Source organism: Chiloscyllium plagiosum, unplaced genomic scaffold, assembly GCF_037043375.1.
Source record: "Chiloscyllium plagiosum isolate Xiang-an unplaced genomic scaffold, Cpla_swu_hap1 HiC_scaffold_38, whole genome shotgun sequence".
Classification (NCBI taxonomy): Eukaryota; Metazoa; Chordata; class Chondrichthyes; order Orectolobiformes; family Hemiscylliidae; genus Chiloscyllium; species Chiloscyllium plagiosum.
Genome location: NW_028270176.1, coordinates 32,831,903 through 32,846,444, shown reverse-complemented (window position 1 = coordinate 32,846,444; position 14,542 = coordinate 32,831,903). Strand labels below are relative to the sequence as shown.

General features: G+C 61.0%; 1 long non-coding RNA gene across 2 annotated transcripts in view; it reads left to right on the top strand.

The window, feature by feature from the left end:
* Positions 1-2,481: 2,481 nt before the first annotated feature.
* Positions 2,482-14,542, top strand: part of LOC148139419 (uncharacterized) — a 52,889-nt gene continuing 40,828 nt past the window's right edge. Inside the window, exons 1-2 of one of the 2 annotated variants that reach the window (XR_015753540.1) lie at positions 2,482-2,643; positions 3,407-3,542. This is a non-coding gene — a long non-coding RNA (uncharacterized LOC148139419). The remainder of the gene's footprint in view (positions 2,644-3,406; positions 3,543-14,542) is intronic. The other variant, XR_015753539.1, reaches the window with a different exon arrangement.

Genomic DNA, 14,542 nt, shown 5'->3' with positions numbered 1-14,542 from the left:
TGTAGAGGCTAGAGGGGGTGTAGGGGCTGGAGGGGGGTTACAGAGATAGGGAGGGGTGTGTAGGGGCTGGAGGGGGTTACAGTGATAGGGAGGGGGTGTAGGGGCTGGAGGAGGTTACAGAGACAGGGAGGGGGTGTTGGGGCTGGAGGGAGTGTAGGGGCTGGAGGGGGTGTAGGTGCTGGAGGGGGTTACAGAGATAGGGAGGGGGTGTAGGGGCTGGAGGGAGTGTAGGGGCTGGAGGGGGGTTACAGAGATAGGGAGGGGGTGTAGGGGCTGGAGGGGGTTACAGAGATAGGCGAGGGGGTGTAGGGGCTGGAGGAGGTTACAGAGACAGGGAGGGGGTGTTCGGGGCTGGAGGGGGTTACAGAGATAGGGAGGGGGTGTAGGGCTGGAGGGGGTTACAGAGATAGGGAGGGGGTGTAGGGGCTGGAGGAGGTTACAGAGACAGGGAGGGGGTGTAGGGGCTGGAGGGGGTTACAGAGATAGGGAGGGGGTGTAGGGTCTGGAGGGGGGTTACAGAGATAGGGAGGGGGTGTAGGGGGTGGAGGGGGTTACAGAGATAGGGAGGGGGTGTAGGGGCTGGAGGGGGTTACAGAGATAGGGAGGGGGTGTAGGGGCTGGAGGGGGGTTACAGAGATAGGGAGGGGGGTGTAGGGGCTGGAGGGGGTTACAGAGATAGGGAGGGGGTGTAGGGGCGGGAGGGGGTTACAGAGATAGGGAGGGGGTGTAGGGGCTGGAGGGGGTTACAGAGATAGGGAGGGGGTGTAGGGGCTGTAGGGGGTTACAGAGATAGGGAGGGGGTGTAGGGGCTGGAGGAGGTTACAGAGACAGGGAGGGGGTGTTGGGGCTGGAGGGGGTTACAGAGATAGGGAGGGGGTGTAGGGCTGGAGGGGGTTACAGAGATAGGGAGGGGGTGTAGGGGATGGAGGGGGTTACAGAGATAGGGAGGGGGTGTAGGGGCTGGAGGGGGTTACAGAGATAGGGAGGGGGTGTAGGGGCTGGAGGGGTTACAGAGATAGGGAGGGGGTGTAGGGGGTGGAGGGGGTTACAGAGATAGGGAGGGGGGTGTAGGGGCTGGAGGGGGTTACAGAGATAGGGAGGGGTGTAGGGGCTGTAGGGGGGTTACAGAGATAGGGAGGGGGTGTAGGGGCTGGAGGAGGTTACAGAGACAGGGAGGGGGTGTTGGGGCTGGAGGGGGTTACAGAGATAGGGAGGGGGTGTAGGGCTGGAGGGGGTTACAGAGACAGGGAGGGGGTGTTGGGGCTGGAGGGGGTTACAGAGATAGGGAGGGGGTGTAGGGGCTGGAGGGGGTTACAGAGATAAGGGAGGGGGTGTAGGGGCTGGAGGGGGTTACAGAGATAGGGAGGGGGTGTAGGGGCTGGAGGGGGTTACAGAGATAGGGAGGGGGTGTAAGGGGCTGGAGGGGGTTACAGAGATAGGGAGGGGGTGTAGGGGCTGGAGGGGGTTACAGAGATAGGGAGGGGGTGTAGGGGCTGGGAGGGGGTTTTAATCACCAGGAAGAAGAATCCAAGTTGGTACTTGGTTTCCCCGGGAATGGGTGGGACAGATGAAAACACCCAATCGTGTAAAATGATTGAGCTTTCTTGAGGAAAATAATATTTTGGCCTGCATACAATTGGGGCTTTCGGGTGCATAGTGTCATTGTGGGACCAGTCCCTCACGAGTCGGTCGAGCAGAGGAGAGAGAGAGGGGGAGAGGACTCTCTCTCTCTGTGTCTCTCTCTCTCTCTCTCTCTCTCTCTCTCCGTCTCTCTCTCTCCCCGTCTCTCTCTCTCCCCCCGTCTCTCTCTCTCCCCCCCGTCTCTCTCTCTCCCCCCTCTCTCTCTCCCCCGTCTCTCTCTCTCCCCCCGTCTCTCTCTCTCTCTCCCCCCGTCTCTCTCTCGTCTCTCTCTCTCCCCCCGTCTCTCTCTCTCTCTCCCCCCGTCTCTCTCTCTCTCTCCCCCCGTCTCTCTCTCTCTCCCCCGTCTCTCTCTCTCTCCCCCCGTCTCTCCTCTCCCCCGTCTCTCTCTCTCTCCCCCGTCTCTCTCTCTCTCCCCCCGTCTCTCTCTCTCTGCCCCGTCTCTCTCTCTGCCCCGTCTCTCTCTCTCTCTCTCTCTCTCCCCCCCCGTCTCTCTCTCTCTCTCCCCGTCTCTCTCTCTCTCTCTCTCCCCGTCTCTCTCTGTCTGTCCTCCTGTCTCTCTCTCTCTCCCCCGTCTCTCTCTCTCTCTCCCCCGTCTCTTCTCTCTCTCTCTCTCTCCCCACTTCTCTCTCTCCCCCACTCTCTCTCCCTTTCTCTCCCCTCCCTCTCCCCCTCCCTCTCTCTTCCCCCCCCTCTCTGTCTCTCTCTCTCTTCCCCCCCCTCTCTGTCTCTCTCTCTCTTCCCCCCCTCTCTCTCTCTCTTTCTCTCTCCCCCCTCTCTCCCCCTCTCTCTCCCCCTCTCTCTCCCCACCTCTCTCTCCCCCCTCTCTCCCTCTCTCTCTCCCTCCCTCTCTCTCTCTCTCTCTCGCACTGACCAGGGGAGCCAGAAGTGCAGTCAAATTCACTGAGCCTCACAGTCCAACACGAAGGTGAGAAAGTGTCATTGACGTGCACAGCGCTGGGTTACCCCAGACCCAACATCACCTGGAATATCGGCAAGAGACCTGTAAGTGACAGAGAGCCCCTCTGCGCGGTGTTTCAGACCTTCCCCACTGCCCTGCGTCACTCCTTCCTCACCTCCACCGGCCTCCCCTAGCCCCACGTAAACCCGACCTGAGCTGGGGGACGGGACTCGATTCCGGGCTCCCCCTCAGAGACGGACCCAGAGGAATCCTCTCTCCGGGGGGGGAAGAGGGCGGATGGTGGGACTCAGAGAGAGAGAGAGGCCGGGATCGTTCCCAGGTTTCGAGGGCGACTGGGGCAGAGGGTTAAGGGGGAGATTGACTCAGGGCATTTGGGAATGTGCCAAGTGGCGAGAGGGAGGGTCCTGTATCGCGTGGTGGCTTCAGGTCTCCATCTTTCTCCTGCCCAACGCCCCCCCCCCCCCCAACACCTCCCACCTCCCGAGAGCGACCACCATCTCAGTCTTGGCACTGGACAGTGACCTTTCCCCTCTGATGGCCTCTTGAGGTGCCTTCTGGCATGGTCTGGCGATGCAGTCCCGAGTTGAGCAGCCCGCAGTCTCAGCCGAACTGTTGGGTGGGGTTTGAGCCATAGTCAGGGGGGGTGGTGGGTATCCAGACGAATTTCATGTCACCCACTTCCCCCTAACGCCATCATCCCCCCCCCCCATCCCCCTCCACCACCCACCTCCAAGTTATCATTGGACTCACCCGGCCGTCACATGACCTTCCTCCAGGGCGTGATCCCGTGACCAATCTGCCGCGTTGCCTCGCCCCACCTTACTTTTCTCCGGGTTATTCTGGCAGGTGGTGACCCCCACTGACAACGCTGTGATCAGTCAGGTGTCCTTCCCGGTCACCAAGAAGGTGGCTCAGGATGGAGTCACGTGTAACGCCACCAACAAATACGGTTCCGCACTGAGGCACTTCCAGTTGGCGATCGGTGAGTGTGCTAAGTCGGTTGTGAAAATGGTAAGGTCGTAAAATGGGTCGGGGTGGGGGGCAGCATTGCGTGGTCCCTTGAAAAGATGGCGTGCTTTTCAGTGTTAAGTGTTAAAATGGATACCAGCGAATCGTGCACAGACTGAATCATTCTGTAGCTAAAAGCCAAGCCGCGTTTTTACCGAGACAGTAAGATGTTGTGAAAGATGTTGTGAAATTTGATAGGGTTCAGAAAAGATTTATAAGGATGTTGGAAGGTTTGGGCTACAGGGAGAGGCTGAACAGGCTGGGGCAGTTTTCCCTGGAATTTTGGAGGCTGAGGGGTGACCTTATAGAGGTTTATAAAATCATGAGGGGCATGGATAGGGTAAAATAGACAAGGTCTTTTCCCTGGGGTGGGACAGCCCAGAACTAGAGGGGCATAGGTTTAGGGTGAGAGGGGAAAGATATAAAAGAGACCTCAGGGGCAATTGTTTTCAGTCAGAAGGTGGCGCGTGTGTGGAATGAGCTGCCAGAAGATGGAGGCTGGTACCATAGTGTCCAGGGATGAGCAGGTTAGGGTGGATTGGCCATGGGAAATTGTCCCATAGTGCCCAGGGATGTGCAGGTTAGGGTGGATTGGCCATGGGGAAATGCAGGGTTATAGCGATTGGCTAGGCTTTTAGATTAGATTAGATTAGATTACTTACAGTGTGGAAACAGGCCCTTCGGCCCAACAAGTCCACACCGACCCGCCGAAGCGCAACCCACCCATTCCCCTACATTTACCCCTTACCTAACACTATGGGCAATTTAGCATGGCCAATTCACCTGACCCTGCACATCTTTGGACTGTGGGAGGAAACCGGAGCACCCGGAGGAAACCCACGCAGACACGGGGGAGAACGTGCAAACTCCTCACAGAGTCGCCTGAGTCGGGAATTGAACCCGGGTCTCTGGTGCTGTGAGGCAGCAGTGCTAAACACTGTGCCACCGTGCCGCCCACAAAATATGGAACGCTTCCGAAGCAAGCACTTCTGGGTTGGTTACTTTTCAGAGAGTTGGTGTGGCCCTGATGGGGTGAATGGCCTGTTGCCCACACTGTAGGGATTCTACCCTTCCTGGTATATCATCGGCAACTCATCATTAAATCCATCCAAGAAACAGGAAGGGCAGGGGAGGATTGTTGACAATGAACATCCTGAAAAACCCTTACTCAGCTGCACGGACTGACAGAGGTCTTCGAAACCGCAGACCAGGTCAGAGGCTGGGAATCCTGCAGCGAGTAACTCCCCTCCTGTCTCCCCCCAAAGCCTGTCCCACCATCGACAACGTACACCTCAGGAAGGTGAGGGAATACTCTGCATTTGCCCCTGGATGGGGGCAGCTCCAACACCATCCAGGGACAAAACAGCCCCCACACCCACAAACATCCCCTCAGTCCCTCCCCCTCCGACGCTCAGTAACAGCAGTGTGTACCATCCCCTCCCTCCCCCACCGACGCTCAGTAACAGCAGTGTGTACCATCCCCTCCCTCCACCCACCGACCCTCAGTAACAGCAGTGTGTACTGTCCCCTCCCTAACGCCACCGACGCTCAGTAACAGCAGTGTGTACCATCCCCTCCCTCCCCCACCGACGCTCAGTAACAGCAGTGTGTACCATCCCCTCCCTCCCCCCACCGACGCTCAGTAACAGCAGTGTGTACCTTCCCCTCCCTCCTGCCACCGACGCTCAGTAACAGCAGTGTGTACCATCCCCTCCCTCCCCCCCACCGACGCTCAGTTACAGCTGTGTGTACCATCCCCTCCCTCCCCCCCCCACCGACGCTCAGTAACAGCAGTGTGTACCATGCCCTCCCTCCCCCCACCGACGCTCAGTAACAGCAGTGTGTACCATGCCCTCCCTCCCCCCCCACCGACGCTCAGTAACAGCAGTGTGTACCATGCCCTCCCTCCCCCCACCGACGCTCAGTAACAGCAGTGTGTACCATCCCCTCCCTCCCCCCACCGACGCTAAGTATCAGCAGTGTGTACCATCCCCTCCCTCCCCCACCGATGCTCAGTAACAGCAGTGTGTACCATCCCCTCCCTCCCCCCCCACCGACGCTCAGTAACAGCAGTGTGTACCATCCCCTCCCTCCCCTCCCTCCCACCACGGACGCTCAGTAACAGCAGTGTGTACCATCCCCTCCCTACCCCCACCGACGCTCAGTAACAGCAGTTTGTACCATCCACTCCCTACCCCACCGACACTCAGTAACAGCAGTGTGTAGCATCCCCTCCCTCCCTCCTCCACCGACGCTAAGTATCAGCAGTGTGTACCATCCCCTCCCTCCCCCCACCGACGCTCAGTTACATCAGTGTGTACCATCCCCTCCCTCCCCCACCGACGCTCAGTGACAGCAGTGTGTACCATCCCCTCCCTCCCTCCCCCACCGACACTCAGTAACAGCAGTGTGTACCATCCCCTCCCACCCCCCACCGACGCTCAGTAACAGCAGTGTGTACCATCCCCTCCCACCCCCCACCGACGCTCAGTAACAGCAGTGTGTACCATCCCCTCCCTCCCCCCACCGACGCTCAGTAACAGCAGTGTGTACCATCCCCTCCCTCCCCCCACCGACGCTCAGTAACAGCAGTGTGTACCATCCCCTCCCTCCCCCCACTGACGCTAAGTATCAGCAGTGTGTACCATCCCCTCCCTCCCCAACCGACGCTCAGTAACAGCAGTGTGTACCATCCCCTCCCTCCCCCCCCACCGACGCTCAGTAACAGCAATGTGTACCATCCCCTCCCTCCCCCACCGACGCTCAGTAACAGCAGTGTGTACCGTCCCCTCCCTCACCCACCGACGCTCAGTAACAGCAGTGTGTACCATCACCTCCCTCCCCCCACCGACGCTCTGTAACAGCAGTGTGTACTATCCCCTCCCTCCCCCCACCGACGCTCAGTAACAGCAGTGTGTACCATCCCCTCCCCCCCCCCACCGACGCTCAGTAACAGCAGTGTGTACCATCCCCTCCCTCCCCCCACCGATGCTCAGTAACAGCAGTGTGTACCATCCCCTCCCTCCCCCACCGACGCTCAGTAACAGCAGTGTGTACCGTCCCCTCCCTCACCCCACCGACGCTCAGTAACAGCAGTGTGTACCATCCCCTCCCTCCCCTCACCGACCCTCAGTAACAGCAGTGTGTACCATCCCCTCCCCCCCCCCACCGACGCTCAGTAACAGCAGTGTGTACCATGCCCTCCCTCCCCCCACCGACGCTCAGTAACAGCAGTGTGTACCATGCCCTCCCTCCCCCCACCGACACTCAGTAACAGCAGTGTGTACCATCCCCTCCCTCCCCCACCGACGCTCAGTAACAGCAGTGTGTACCATCCCCTCCCTCACCCACCGACGCTCAGTAACAGCAGTGTGTACCATCCCCTCCCTCCCCCCACCGACGCTCAGTAACAGCAGTGTGTACCATCCCCTCCCTCCCCCACCGACGCTCAGTAACAGCAGTGTGTACCATCCCCTCCCTCACCCACCGACGCTCAGTAACAGCAGTGTGTACCATCCCCTCCCTCCCCCCCCACCGAGGCTCAGTAACAGCAGTGTGTACCATCCCCTCCCTCCCCCCCCACCGACGCTCAGTAACAGCAGTGTGTACCATGCCCTCCCTCCCCCCACCGACACTCAGTAACAGCAGTGTGTACCATCCCCTCCCTCCCCCACCGACCCTCAGTAACAGCAGTGTGTACCATCCCCTCCCTCCCCCACCGACGCTCAGTAACAGCAGTGTGTACCATCCCCTCCCTCCCCCCACCGACCCTCAGTAACAGCAGTGTGTACCATCCCCTCCCTCCCCCCCACCGACACACAGTAACAGCAGTGTGTACCATCCCCTCCCTCCCCCACACCGACGCTCAGTAACAGCAGTGTGTACCATCCCCTCCCTCCCCCCACCGACGCTCAGTAACAGCAGTGTGTACCATCCCCTCCCTCCCCCCACCGACGCTCAGTCACAGCAGTGTGTACCATCCCCTCCCTCCCCCCACCGACGCTCAGTAACAGCAGTGTGTACCATCCCCTCCCTCCCCAACCGACGCTCAGTAACAGCAGTGTGTACCATCCCCTCCCTCCCCCCACCGACGCTCAGTAACAGCAGTGTGTACCATCCCCTCCCTCCCCCCCACCGACACACAGTAACAGCAGTGTGTACCATCCCCTCCCTCCCCCCACCGACGCTCAGTAACAGCAGTGTGTACCATCCCCTCCCTCCCCCCACCGACGCTCAGTAACAGCAGTGTGTACCATCCCCTCCCTCCCCCCACCGACGCTCAGTAACAGCAGTGTGTACCATCCCCTCCCTCCCCCCACCGACGCTCAGTAACAGCAGTGTGTACCATCCCCTCCCTCCCCCCATCGACGCTCAGTAACAGCAGTGTGTACCATCCCCTCCCTCCCCAACCGACGCTCAGTAACAGCAGTGTGTACCATCCCCTTCCTACCCCCACCGACGCTCAGTAACAGCAGTGTGTACCATCCCCTCCCTCCCCCCACCGACGCTCAGTAACAGCAGTGTGTACCATCCCCTCCCTCCCCCCACCGACGCTCAGTAACAGCAGTGTGTACCATCCCCTCCCTCCCCAACCGACGCTCAGTAACAGCAGTGTGTACCATCCCCTCCCTCCCCCACCGACGCTCAGTAACAGCAGTGTGTACCATCCCCTCCCTCCCCCACCGACCATCAGTAACAGCAGTGTGTACCGTCCCCTCCCTCACCCCACCCGACGCTCAGTAACAGCAGTGTGTACCATCCCCTCCCTCCCCCACCGACCCTCAGTAACAGCAGTGTGTACCGTCCCCTCCCTCACCCCACCGACGCTCAGTAACAGCAGTGTGTACCATCCCCTCCCTCCCCCACCGACGCTCAGTAACAGCAGTGTGTACCGTCCCCTCCCTCACCCCACCGACGCTCAGTAACAGCAGTGTGTACCATCCCCTCCCTCACCCACCGACGCTCAGTAACAGCAGTGTGTACCATGCCCTCCCTCCCTCCACCGACACTCAGTAACAGCAGTGTGTACCACCCCCTCCCTCCCCCACCGACGCTCAGTAACAGCAGTGTGTACCATCCCCTCCCTCCCCCACCGACGCCTCAGCAACAGCAGTGTGTACCATCCCCTCCTCCCCCACCGACGCTCAGTAACAGCAGTGTGTACCATCCCCTCCCTCCCCCACCGACGCTCAGTAACAGCAGTGTGTACCATGCCCTCCTCCCCCCACCGACACTCAGTAACAGCAGTGTGTACCACCCCCTCCCTCCCCCACCGACGCTCAGTAACAGCAGTGTGTACCATCCCCTCCCTCCCCCACCGACGCTCAGCAACAGCAGTGTGTACCATCCCCTCCCTCCCCCACCGACGCTCAGTAACAGCAGTGTGTACCATCCCCTCCCTCCCCCCACCGACGCTCAGTAACAGCAGTGTGTACCATGCCCTCCCTCCCCCCACCGACACTCAGTAACAGCAGTGTGTACCACCCCCTCCCTCCCCCACCGACACTCAGTAACAGCAGTGTGTACCATCCCCTCCCTCCCCCACAGACGCTCAGTAACAGCAGTGTGTACCATCCCCTCCCTCCCCCCACCGACGCTCAGTAACAGCAGTGTGTACCACCCCCTCCCTCCCCCCACCGACGCTCAGTAACAGCAGTGTGTACCATCCCCTCCCTCCCCCCCACCGACCCTCAGTAACAGCAGTGTGTACCATCCCCTCCCTCCCCCACCGATGCTCAGTAACAGCAGCGTGTACCATCCCCTCCCTCCCCCCACCGACGCTCAGTAACAGCAGTGTGTACCATGCCCTCCCTCCCCCACCGACACTCAGTAACAGCAGTGTGTACCATCCCCTCCCTCCCCCCCCACCGATGCTCAGTAACAGCAGCGTGTACCATCCCCTCCCTCCCCCCACCGACGCTCAGTAACAGCAGTGTGTACCATCCCCTCCCTCCCCCCCACCGACGCTCAGTAACAGCAGTGTGTACCATCCCCTCCCCCCACCGACGCTCAGCAACAGCAGTGTGTACCATCCCCTCCCTCCCCCACCGACGCTCAGTGACAGCAGTGTGTACCATCCCCTCCCTCCCCCCCACCGAACCTCAGTAACAGCAGTGTGTACCATCCCCTCCCTCCCCCCACCGACCCTCAGTAACAGCAGTGTGTGCCATCCCCTCCCTTCCCCACCGACGCTCAGTAACAGCAGTGTGTACCATCCCCTCCCTCCCCCTCCCCACCGACGCTCAGTAACAGCAGTGTGTACCATCCCCTCCCTCCCCCTCCCCACCGACCCTCAGTAACAGCAGTGTGTACCATCCCCTCCCTCCCCCCACCGACCCTCAGTAACAGCAGTGTGTACCATCCCCTCCCACCCCCCACCGACGCTCAGTAACAGCAGTGTGTACCATCCCCCCCCTACCCCCCCCACCGACGCTCAGTAACAGCAGTGTGTACCATCCCCTCCCACCCCCCACCGACGCTCAGTAACAGCAGTGTGTACCATCCCCTCCCTCCCCCCACCAACGCTCAGTAACAGCAGTGTGTACCATCCCCTCCCTCCCCCACCGACCCTCAGTAACAGCAGTGTGTACCATCCCCTCCCTCCCCCCACCGACGCTCAGTAACAGCAGTGTGTACCATCCCCTCCCTCACCCCAACGACGCTCAGCAACAGCAGTGTGTACCATCCCCTCCCTCCCCCACCGACGCTCAGTAACAGCAGTGTGTACCATCCCCTCCCTCCCCCCCACCGACACTCAGTAACAGCAGTGTGTACCATCCCCTCCCTCCCCCCACCGAACCTCAGTAACAGCAGTGTGTACCATCCCCTCCCTCCCCCCACCGAACCTCAGTAACAGCAGTGTGTAACATCCCCTCCCTCCCTCCCCCCACCGACGCTCAGTAACAGCAGTGTGTACCATCTCCTCCCTCCCCCTCCCCACCGACGCTCAATAACAGCAGTGTGTAACATCCCCTCCCTCCCTCCCCCCACCGACGCTCAGTAACAGCAGTGTGTACCATCCCCTCCCTCCACCACCGACCCTCAGTAACAGCAGTGTGTACCATCCCCTCCCTCCCCACCGACCCTCAGTAACAGCAGTGTGTACCATCCCCTCCCTCCCCCCACCGACCCTCAGTCACAGCAGTGTGTACCCTCCCCTCCCTCCCCCCACCGACCCTCAGTAACAGCAGTGTGTACCATCCCCTCCCTCCCCCCACCGACCCTCAGTCACAGCAGTGTGTACCCTCCCCTCCCTCCCCCCACCGACCCTCAGTAACAGCAGTGTGTACCATCCCCTCCCTCCCCCCACCGACCCTCTGTCACAGCAGTGTGTACCCTCCCCTCCCTCCCCCCACCGACGCTCAGTAACAGCAGTGTGTACCATGCCCTCCCTCCCCCCACCGACACTCAGTAACAGCAGTGTGTACCATCCCCTCCCTCCCCCACCGACCCTCAGTAACAGCAGTGTGTACCATCCCCTCCCTCCCCCCACCGACGCTCAGTAACAGCAGTGTGTACCATCCCCTCCCTCCCCCCACCGACCCTCAGTAACAGCAGTGTGTACCAACCCCTCCCTCCCCCCCACCGACACACAGTAACAGCAGTGTGTACCATCCCCTCCCTCCCCCCACCGACGCTCAGTAACAGCAGTGTATACCATCCCCTCCCTCCCCCCACCGACGCTCAGTAACAGCAGTGTGTACCATCCCCTCCCTCCCCCCACCGACGCTCAGTAACAGCAGTGTGTACCATACCCTCCCTCCCCCCACCGACGCTCAGTAACAGCAGTGTGTACCATCCCCTCCCTCCCCAACCGACGCTCAGTAACAGCAGTGTGTACCATCCCCTCCCTCCCCCCACCGACGCTCAGTAACAGCAGTGTGTACCATCCCCTCCCTCCCCCCCACCGACACACAGTAACAGCAGTGTGTACCATCCCCTCCCTCCCCCCACCGACGCTCAGTAACAGCAGTGTGTACCATCCCCTCCCTCCCCCCACCGACGCTCAGTAACAGCAGTGTGTACCATCCCCTCCCTCCCCCCACCGACGCTCAGTAACAGCAGTGTGTACCATCCCCTCCCTCCCCCCACCGACGCTCAGTAACAGCAGTGTGTACCATCCCCTCCCTCCCCCCATCGACGCTCAGTAACAGCAGTGTGTACCATCCCCTCCCTCCCCAACCGACCCTCAGTAACAGCAGTGTGTACCATCCCCTTCCTACCCCCACCGACGCTCAGTAACAGCAGTGTGTACCATCCCCTCCCTCCCCCCACCGACGCTCAGTAACAGCAGTGTGTACCATCCCCTCCCTCCCCAACCGACGCTCAGTAACAGCAGTGTGTACCATCCCCTCCCTCCCCCACCGACGCTCAGTAACAGCAGTGTGTACCATCCCCTCCCTCCCCCACCGACCCTCAGTAACAGAAGTGTGTACCGTCCCCTCCCTCACCCCACCGACGCTCAGTAACAGCAGTGTGTACCATCCCCTCCCTCCCCCACCGACGCTCAGTAACAGCAGTGTGTACCGTCCCCTCCCTCACCCCACCGACGCTCAGTAACAGCAGTGTGTACCATCCCCTCCCTCCCCCACCGACGCTCAGTAACAGCAGGGTGTACCATCCCCTCCCTCCCCCACCGACGCTCAGTAACAGCAGTGTGTACCATCCCCTCCCTCCCCCACCGACGCTCAGTAACAGCAGTGTGTACCGTCCCCTCCCTCACCCCACCGACGCTCAGTAACAGCAGTGTGTACCATCCCCTCCCTCCCCCCACTGACCCTCAGTAACAGCAGTGTGTACCGTCCCCTCCCTCACCCCACCGACGCTCTGTAACAGCAGTGTGTACCATGCCCTCCCTCCCCTCACCAACACTCAGTAACAGCAGTGTGTACCATCCCCTCCCTCCCCCACCGACGCTCAGTAACAGCAGTGTGTACCATCCCCTCCCTCACCCACCGACGCTCAGTAACAGCAGTGTGTACCATCCCCTCCCTCCCCCCACCGACGCTCAGTAACAGCAGTGTGTACCATGCCCTCCCTCCCCCCATCGACGCTCAGTAACAGCAGTGTGTACCACCCCCTCCCTCCCCCACCGACGCTCAGTAACAGCAGTGTGTACCACCCCCTCCCTCCCCCACCGACGCTCAGTAACAGCAGTGTGTACCATGCCCTCCCTCCCCCACCGACCCTCAGTAACAGCAGTGTGTACCACCCCCTCCCTCCCCCACCGACGCTCAGTAACAGCAGTGTGTACCATCCCCTCCCTCCCCCCACCGACGCTCAGTAACAGCAGTGTGTACCATCACCTCCCTCCCCCACCGACCCTCAGTAACAGCAGTGTGTACCATCCCCTCCCTCCCCCCACCGAACCTCAGTAACAGCAGTGTGTACCATCCCCTCCCTCCCCCCACCGAACCTCAGTAACAGCAGTGTGTAACATCCCCTCCCTCCCTCCCCCCACCGACGCTCAGTAACAGCAGTGTGTACCATCTCCTCCCTCCCCCTCCCCACCGACGCTCAGTAACAGCAGTGTGTAACATCCCCTCCCTCCCTCCCCCCACCGACGCTCAGTAACAGCAGTGTGTACCATCCCCTCCCTCCACCACCGACCCTCAGTAACAGCAGTGTGTACCATCCCCTCCCTCCCCACCGACCCTCAGTAACAGCAGTGTGTACCATCCCCTCCCTCCCCCCACCGACCCTCAGTCACAGCAGTGTGTACCCTCCCCTCCCTCCCCCCACCGACGCTCAGTAACAGCAGTGTGTACCATCCCCTCCCTCCCCCACCGACCCTCAGTAACAGAAGTGTGTACCGTCCCCTCCCTCACCCCACCGACGCTCAGTAACAGCAGTGTGTACCATCCCCTCCCTCCCCCACCGACGCTCAGTAACAGCAGTGTGTACCGTCCCCTCCCTCACCCCACCGACGCTCAGTAACAGCAGTGTGTACCATCCCCTCCCTCCCCCCCCACCGACGCTCAGTAACAGCAGTGTGTACCATCCCCTCCCTCCCCCACCGACGCTCAGTAACAGCAGTGTGTACCGTCCCCTCCCTCACCCCACCGACGCTCTGTAACAGCAGTGTGTACCATGCCCTCCCTCCCCTCACCGACACTCAGTAACAGCAGTGTGTACCATCCCCTCCCTCCCCCACCGACGCTCAGTAACAGCAGTGTGTACCATCCCCTCCCTCACCCACCGACGCTCAGTAACAGCAGTGTGTACCATCCCCTCCCTCCCCCCACCGACGCTCAGTAACAGCAGTGTGTACCATGCCCTCCCTCCCCCCATCGACGCTCAGTAACAGCAGTGTGTACCACCCCCTCCCTCCCCCACCGACGCTCAGTAACAGCAGTGTGTACCACCCCCTCCCTCCCCCACCGACGCTCAGTAACAGCAGTGTGTACCATGCCCTCCCTCCCCCACCGACCCTCAGTAACAGCAGTGTGTACCACCCCCTCCCTCCCCCACCGACGCTCAGTAACAGCAGTGTGTACCATCCCCTCCCTCCCCCCACCGACGCTCAGTAACAGCAGTGTGTACCATCACCTCCCTCCCCCACCGACCCTCAGTAACAGCAGTGTGTACCATCCCCTCCCTCCCCCCACCGACGCTCAGTAACAGCAGTGTGTACCATCACCTCCCTCCCCCACCGACGCTCAGTAACAGCAGTGTGTACCATCCCCTCCCTCCCCCACCGACGCTCAGTAACAGCAGTGTGTACCATCACCTCCCTCCCCCACCGACGCTCAGTAACAGCAGTGTGTACCATCCCCTCCCTCCCCCACCGACGCTCAGTAACAGCAGTGTGTACCATCCCCTCCCTCCCCCCCCACCGACGCTCAGTAACAGCAGTGTGTACCACCCCCTCCCTCACCCACCGACGCTCAGTAACAGCAGTGTGTACCATCCCCTCCCTCCCCCCCCACCGACGCTCAGTAACAGCAGTGTGTACCATCCCCTCCCTCCCCCACC